The following is a 6,000-nucleotide window of genomic DNA, read 5'->3' on the forward strand; positions in this document are numbered from 1 at the left end:
TCTATGTATAGTATCATGTCATCTGCAAACAGTGACAGTTTTACTTCTTCTTTTCCAATTTGTATTCCTTTTATTTCTTTTTCTTCTTTGATTGCCGGAAGCACTAGCAGTTAAGCCTCGGCCCGCACTCTGCTTTTAAGAGAACCCAAACTAAGACAGACTGAAGAGAGTGACAGAACGGGCCAGGAGGGTGCTGGAAGGAGAGTATTCTAGGCAGGAGGCCAGCACATGCAAAGGTCCTGAGGCAGATGGGTCTGAGGACAATGGACGAGTCTGGAGCAGAAAGGGCAAGGCAGAAGGTAGGGGTTGACGTGAGGTCAGAGCCAGGTCATGTGGCACCTCGCAGGGCAGAGCCAGGGCCCTGGATTTTTCTGAGTGAGGTGGGAACTGCTGTAGAATCCTGTGCAACAAGGTATGACTCACGTGTTAGCAGGGCCACAGGGTAGAGGCAAGGTGGAAGCCAGGACACCTCTTAGGGGGCTCTGGGCCGCCCAGGGTGCAGAGGACATTCACTCTGTCCCCTCCACTCCCTGGACACCACCTGTCCCATCCCACAGCCCTCCCCAGACAAGCAGCAGGGCCGGTCCTTTCTGCTGAGTAAGTTATGAAGGTGACAGGGCAGCAGCAGAGGGCTAAGTGAGCAGACCCTGGACGGCGGGGGCTTTGGCGGGTTCCTCCACTTCCTGACCGTCACCTTGGGCAAGTTCCTACACGTCCCGGTGCCTTGCTTCCTCATCTGTGAGATGGGGCTACAGCAGCACCTGCCTCCTACTGGTTGCTCGGAGGGTTAAAGGACAGCAGTGCAGTGTCTGGAATGCAGTAAGTGTCCAGCAAAGGCTGGATTTTACCATCACTGCCAATCACTAGAGGAAAAGAGACAGGGTAACAAAAAGCAAATTAAAAAAAAAAAAAAAAGTTGAATTTCATTGTCACGAGCGCTGCTTCTGGCCGCCCCAGGCAATGAGGACGACCCTTGGTGGACGCGTCACGTGCTTTGCTTCCACGCTCGCCCAGGCCTGCCGCTCGGCTCCTCGGAGGGCCTCCTGGCTTTCACCGGTCCCACCCCTGGGAGCCCGTCTGAGTAGGACTCATCGAGCAGGGGTCACAAGATGACCTTCGGCAGAAGGTAAATCTTTTTGCTAAGAGGGTAGGCAGGCATGGCAGAAACGGGAAACAACGAACCAAACCGTCTGAGCTTCATTATTCCAGAAAAACGCGTCGCTCAGCACCGACAGCTCTAACTGACCGACCTCATCTTGCCAAGTCGGCAAAACCAACGTGCCCATCAAAGCAGACTTTGCCTCCCGCCTTCCACCAACGTCCACTGAGCGTCCGCTCGCGCCAGCACTGCCAGGGCCCCGAGGAAGCCCCGGGAAACCTGTGTTTCCACCAGGGCAGTGGGGGGTCCTCGTGAGCCCAGGCGCCCCGCGAAGGAAAGGACAGCCCTGCTGCAAAGGGGCTGCGGAGAAGCCGGGTGTGCCGCTGGGCATGAGCTCGAGTGCCTAATGCTAGAGGCCCATCGCAGCCGCTTCTCAGTCGTCCACACACGGGTTCTGCCCCGGAAAACGGTCAGACCGAAGGAAAGGAGCTGAGCTCGCACCCCTGACTCCGGGCCCCTGACCACACCTTCAGCAGCGAGGGCTGCCCCGACTGGACAGAGGAACACTTAGAAAGTGCCGTCCGTGATGAGATCTTCGTCTGGGATGGCTTCACAGTATTCGGGACGGGAAGGAAATGGGCAGGGATACAGAAGGAGAAGGGCCAAGAGCGAAGCTGGCTTATGGGTTCATTACCCTGTCCTCTCTACTTGCACATGTACTCACAGTTTCCATAATAAATAGTAAAAAAAAAAAAAAAAAAAAAAAAGGAGAACAAAAACACAGCCTGGGCCCCAGGGCCACCTTCCACTGCCACTGCCAGGACTGGTAAAGGCTCCCTGCACTCAGTACCCGAGTCTAAGGGGGAACGTGCATTTCTCTGTGGAAAGTGGAAAGCGGTGTAGGTTCAATCACTTAAGACGATCAATGATTTGAAAAGGAAGATAAGATACCTGAGATGGTAAGGCCTTGCCTGGAGGCAGAAGGCTGCCAGCCCCCAGTGGCCCCAGTGGCCCCGGGTGGTCCCCCCCACCCCTGCCCCTCCCACCCCAGGGCCCCATGAGCCTGAATTCTCGCAGCCTGGTTCATTCTGCCTGTTTCCGAACTTTATGTAACAGGGATCTCACAGCCTGCACTTTGTCTCTGCAAACCCTCGCTACTTTACAACCCCAAATATTATAACACGGTTGCTCCTTCCTGGTAGGAGCCAATTCCCTGAGGCCAGCCTGCTGTAATCCGGAGAAAATGTTTGTCCTGCTGAATAAACACCCGCACTCTCCATGGAAACGGTTGGTAACCGAGGAAAATGTGACTGCAGCTGTCCAAATATGGAAGGGAAGATGGCTGGGGAGAGGCTTGTCTCCGCCTCACTAAGACCCCTTCAAGCGCTCTCAGCTCGGCCTTTAAAACCTCACATACAGAAACGCACGAAATTTAAAACAACAATAATGCAAAGGCGTCAGCTTCCTGGCTTCAGCGTCGGGGTGCCTGGGAATAGCCCAGCTGTTCTGATTCTTCTGTCACCCCAGGGAGAGTGCTAGGATTCTCAAAGCCTTCGGGGCCTGGGGAGGGTCCAGCACTCAGCCCGGAGCCCCACCACCTTCAGAACTGCCCGCCTCTGATGACACAGTGGCCTTGGCCTCGCCCTGACCCGCACTGCTGGGATGCTCACTTACTGCTTCTGATTTGCTCTAGACTCGGAAATACAGTAACAAACTTGTTACAGAGGTGCCTACAAAGAGCACAGAGCTGAAAGGAGCGCTTCACAGAAAAGCTTCGGGGCAGGCCCATCAGAGGCCCTGTCCAGACTTTCTGGTTCTCTGTGAGTTGGCAGGTGGGCCAGCTTGTCACTGGGCAGGGGTGCAGAGCGTCTGCAGCGATGCCAGGTTATGTGTTTCTAGTTAGTTTTGCCGAATATGGTAGTTTTCTGCGTCACTCTCTCTTTGGACTGAATGCTGAGAGGTCCCGCCAGAGACTCAGTGACCTGCCAGAGCCTGTGATTTGCTGAGGCCCCGTCAGGTTACATCATCATTTAAAAACAGAGGCGTGCCCACCAGCATTTTTCTGAAAGTTAAGTGTGATTGAGAAATAGTACAAATGACAGGAATTTTTCCCGTTTCCTTCTAAGCCTCACAGGGTAACATTATGTGCCCCAGAGTCAGAAACTTGTGTCTCCTGTGTAGGTGCCTAAGGAAATCACCTGTGGAGTAACAGGAATCCAAAAAGCTAGGGATGGAAACAGACCTCAGAGATCGCCTACCCTGAGCCCTGCTGTAGAGACCAGCCCCAGGGTGGAGCTGAGTCAGCCAGCAGCAGCCCGCTGGCTGGTGACAGGCCACCCCCTCCTCACCAGTGCCCCAGCCTCCACAGAAAGCCAGGGCTGTGCTGGTTCTGTACCAGTGAATCACACCAAGATGACAGTGACAGATAACTGCGAACACCCACGGTACCATCCCTGTTGGCATATCACGTAGCTTCCACTTAAGAAAAAGGAGTCCCTTTCCTCATTTTACTCAGACGCCTTATAAAAAGTGATTAGCCCTGTATTTAAAAACTCAATTTCCAGTGAAAGCCTTCAGGTAGAGTGTTGTTCCCTCCTCAGCCAAACCAGCCCAGGACCAGAAACCCCGGCTGGGGACAGGGGATGGGCATCTCCCCTTGGCAGGTAGAGAGAAGGCCAGTGGCCTTGCTGCACTGGACGTGGGAGGGGAGAGGTATTCATGGAGGGGCTTCTGCCATGGTGCTAGGGTTCGTAACATTTGGGGGACCTGAGGCCCCTCTCCCTAAACTCCAGCTCGTTCAAGATGCAGCAGCAGCCAATTTCAGGCCTTCATGGAACTTCTGAAGCTCATCCTGACCCAGATCAAGACCTTCAGGACAATGGAAAGACCCTGCTGGCACCCTGAGCCTGGGCCTGGCCCTGCCATGATGTGTGCCCAGCAGGCTTCTGGGCCTCAGTTTCCTCATCTGTCAAGCTAAGGGGTTACCCTGGGTGATTTCCAGGGTACCTTCTGGCTCCGTTTTTCTGTGAGTATGAATCAGCTTTCCAAATTGGTTTCTTCTGTATATCAGAAACCCTGATAACCGAGTTGTCATCCCTTATCCTGGCCTTCCTGGAGGGATTAAGCAGGCCACCACCCACCCCCTGGTTCCTGTCCAGGACTTGGCAGCCAAAGTACCCCCCAGAAGGATGATGTGATTGCTCCACCCAACCTGGGGAGAGAGAATAAATACAGAGAGGTCCAGGGTGGGCAAAGGGGATGAACATCAGGTGCTCAGGCCTGGCTTGGCCCAGGAACTGTCTTGTCTCTCTACTCACCCACTCCAGGGGACCCATGGGCTGTCCAGGTAGGGCTCCTAGACTCGTGCCCAGCAGTGGCCTTTCCCCAGCCAGAGACTTGACTCTGTGGCCTCAGAGCAGGAAGCCAGCTCCCCAAGGGTCCCTCCATGTTCCCAGGGACTGTCGCACTGACCCTCAGTTGCCTTGGCCTTTCTCAGCCTTCTCCCACGGGGGTGGTGGGGGGGAGGGAGGGGGTCAGGGAGGGAGAAGAGGAGGGGTTCATAAAAGAAAATCGTCTAGGGAAGGACAGTCTGACATATAGCCACTCAGTAGCTCTGTGACCTCAGACATGGGCCTAACCACTCTGGACCTCAGTTTCTTGATCTGCAAAATGGGAATAACAGTCCCCACCCTAGGCCGGTTTCAAGACGAGGAGGCCGGTTTCAAGACGAGGAGGCTGGTTTCAAGACGAGGAGTAAAAGGGCCCAGGAAACCCTCGGCTCGCGCCTCCGTGGGCTAGAGGATCCTCTGCCGCCTCCCGCAGCCCGCCCGCCGAGACCCCAGACCGCCAGCCCGAGGCCGGGGCCGGGGCTGGCCTGGAGGCGGTTACGTAACCAGCGAGCCAGGCGGCCAGACGCCGGTCGGCGCCCAGGCTGGCTCGCCCTTCCCGCCGCGCCGCGCACTCACCGGAACCGCGTCCTCGCCTGTCCGCAAGACCGTCTGCTAGTCGCCCGCCGACCCCGTCGCCGCCGCCGCCAAAAGCTGCACTGAGCCCGCAGGGCCGCCCGCCTCCGCCGCCGCTGGGGACTCGCCGCTGTCACATAGTGGAAAACGTGACCAATCGCCGCGCCCGCCCCCGGCGCCCGCCATTGGCCGGGGTGCCGCCTCATCTGCATACCAGGGGGGCCGGGCCTGCAAGTGCCGCGCGTCCATTGGCTGCGGCGCCCGTCGCTCTCTTTACATAAGACGCACATGGAATTCCATGTTCACAGATTCGGTTCCTCAATGAAGACGCGGCGCGCTCGTGCCCCCCTCCTTGTCCTCACGAGTGGGCCCTTCCACTTCCGGCCTCGGCGCCTTCCATTCAAGACAGCTCGGGTCCGCCGGCTCAGGGAGTGCGGAGTGGCGCCTACCACCGCGGGGCGGGGGGAGTTGGGCGCGGGACGGGGGCTCCTATGCACCCGCGCCGGCCCGCCGGACAGCCGAACCCTCGCTGAAGCCCAGGCCACCAGAGGCTGTCACCTCGAGCAACCGGCCAGAGGCGCGCCCCCCGCAGATATCTTTCATTCACTCATTCACATTCATTCATTTACTCACTCTCATTCATTCATCGCTAGGCGCTGTAGCTGCCCAGGAGACTGGGCGCCCCTGCAGGAGCTCCCGGTGCACGCCCACCCAGGCCACTGAGGTTGACACTTGTCCCAGATCTGCCAGGACAGTTAGCTTCCAGGTGGCCTTTCTTATTTTTCAGACCATGTGTCTCAAGTTTTGGTTCAGCAAACAGGGTCCTTGTTACTGGAAGGATGTACAAAAGAAATAAATGATGTTGTCTCTGCCCCCAACCACGTCATTAGTGAGAAAGGACGTCTCATGAAAAGGGAGCTTAATCAAATACTAAATTGG

General features: G+C 56.6%; 1 protein-coding gene across 5 annotated transcripts in view; it reads right to left on the bottom strand.

The window, feature by feature from the left end:
* PER2 (period circadian regulator 2) overlaps positions 1-5,186 on the bottom strand; it is a 41,052-nt gene extending 35,866 nt beyond the window's left edge. For all 5 annotated transcript variants that reach the window (XM_059929076.1, XM_059929075.1, XM_059929074.1 and 2 more), the window contains exon 1: positions 5,065-5,186. The gene's annotated coding sequence lies outside the window, so the exon portion shown is untranslated. The remainder of the gene's footprint in view (positions 1-5,064) is intronic.
* Between the last annotated feature and the right edge of the window lie 814 nt (positions 5,187-6,000).

Source organism: Balaenoptera ricei, chromosome 7 (assembly GCF_028023285.1).
Source record: "Balaenoptera ricei isolate mBalRic1 chromosome 7, mBalRic1.hap2, whole genome shotgun sequence".
Lineage (NCBI taxonomy): Eukaryota > Metazoa > Chordata > Mammalia > Artiodactyla > Balaenopteridae > Balaenoptera > Balaenoptera ricei.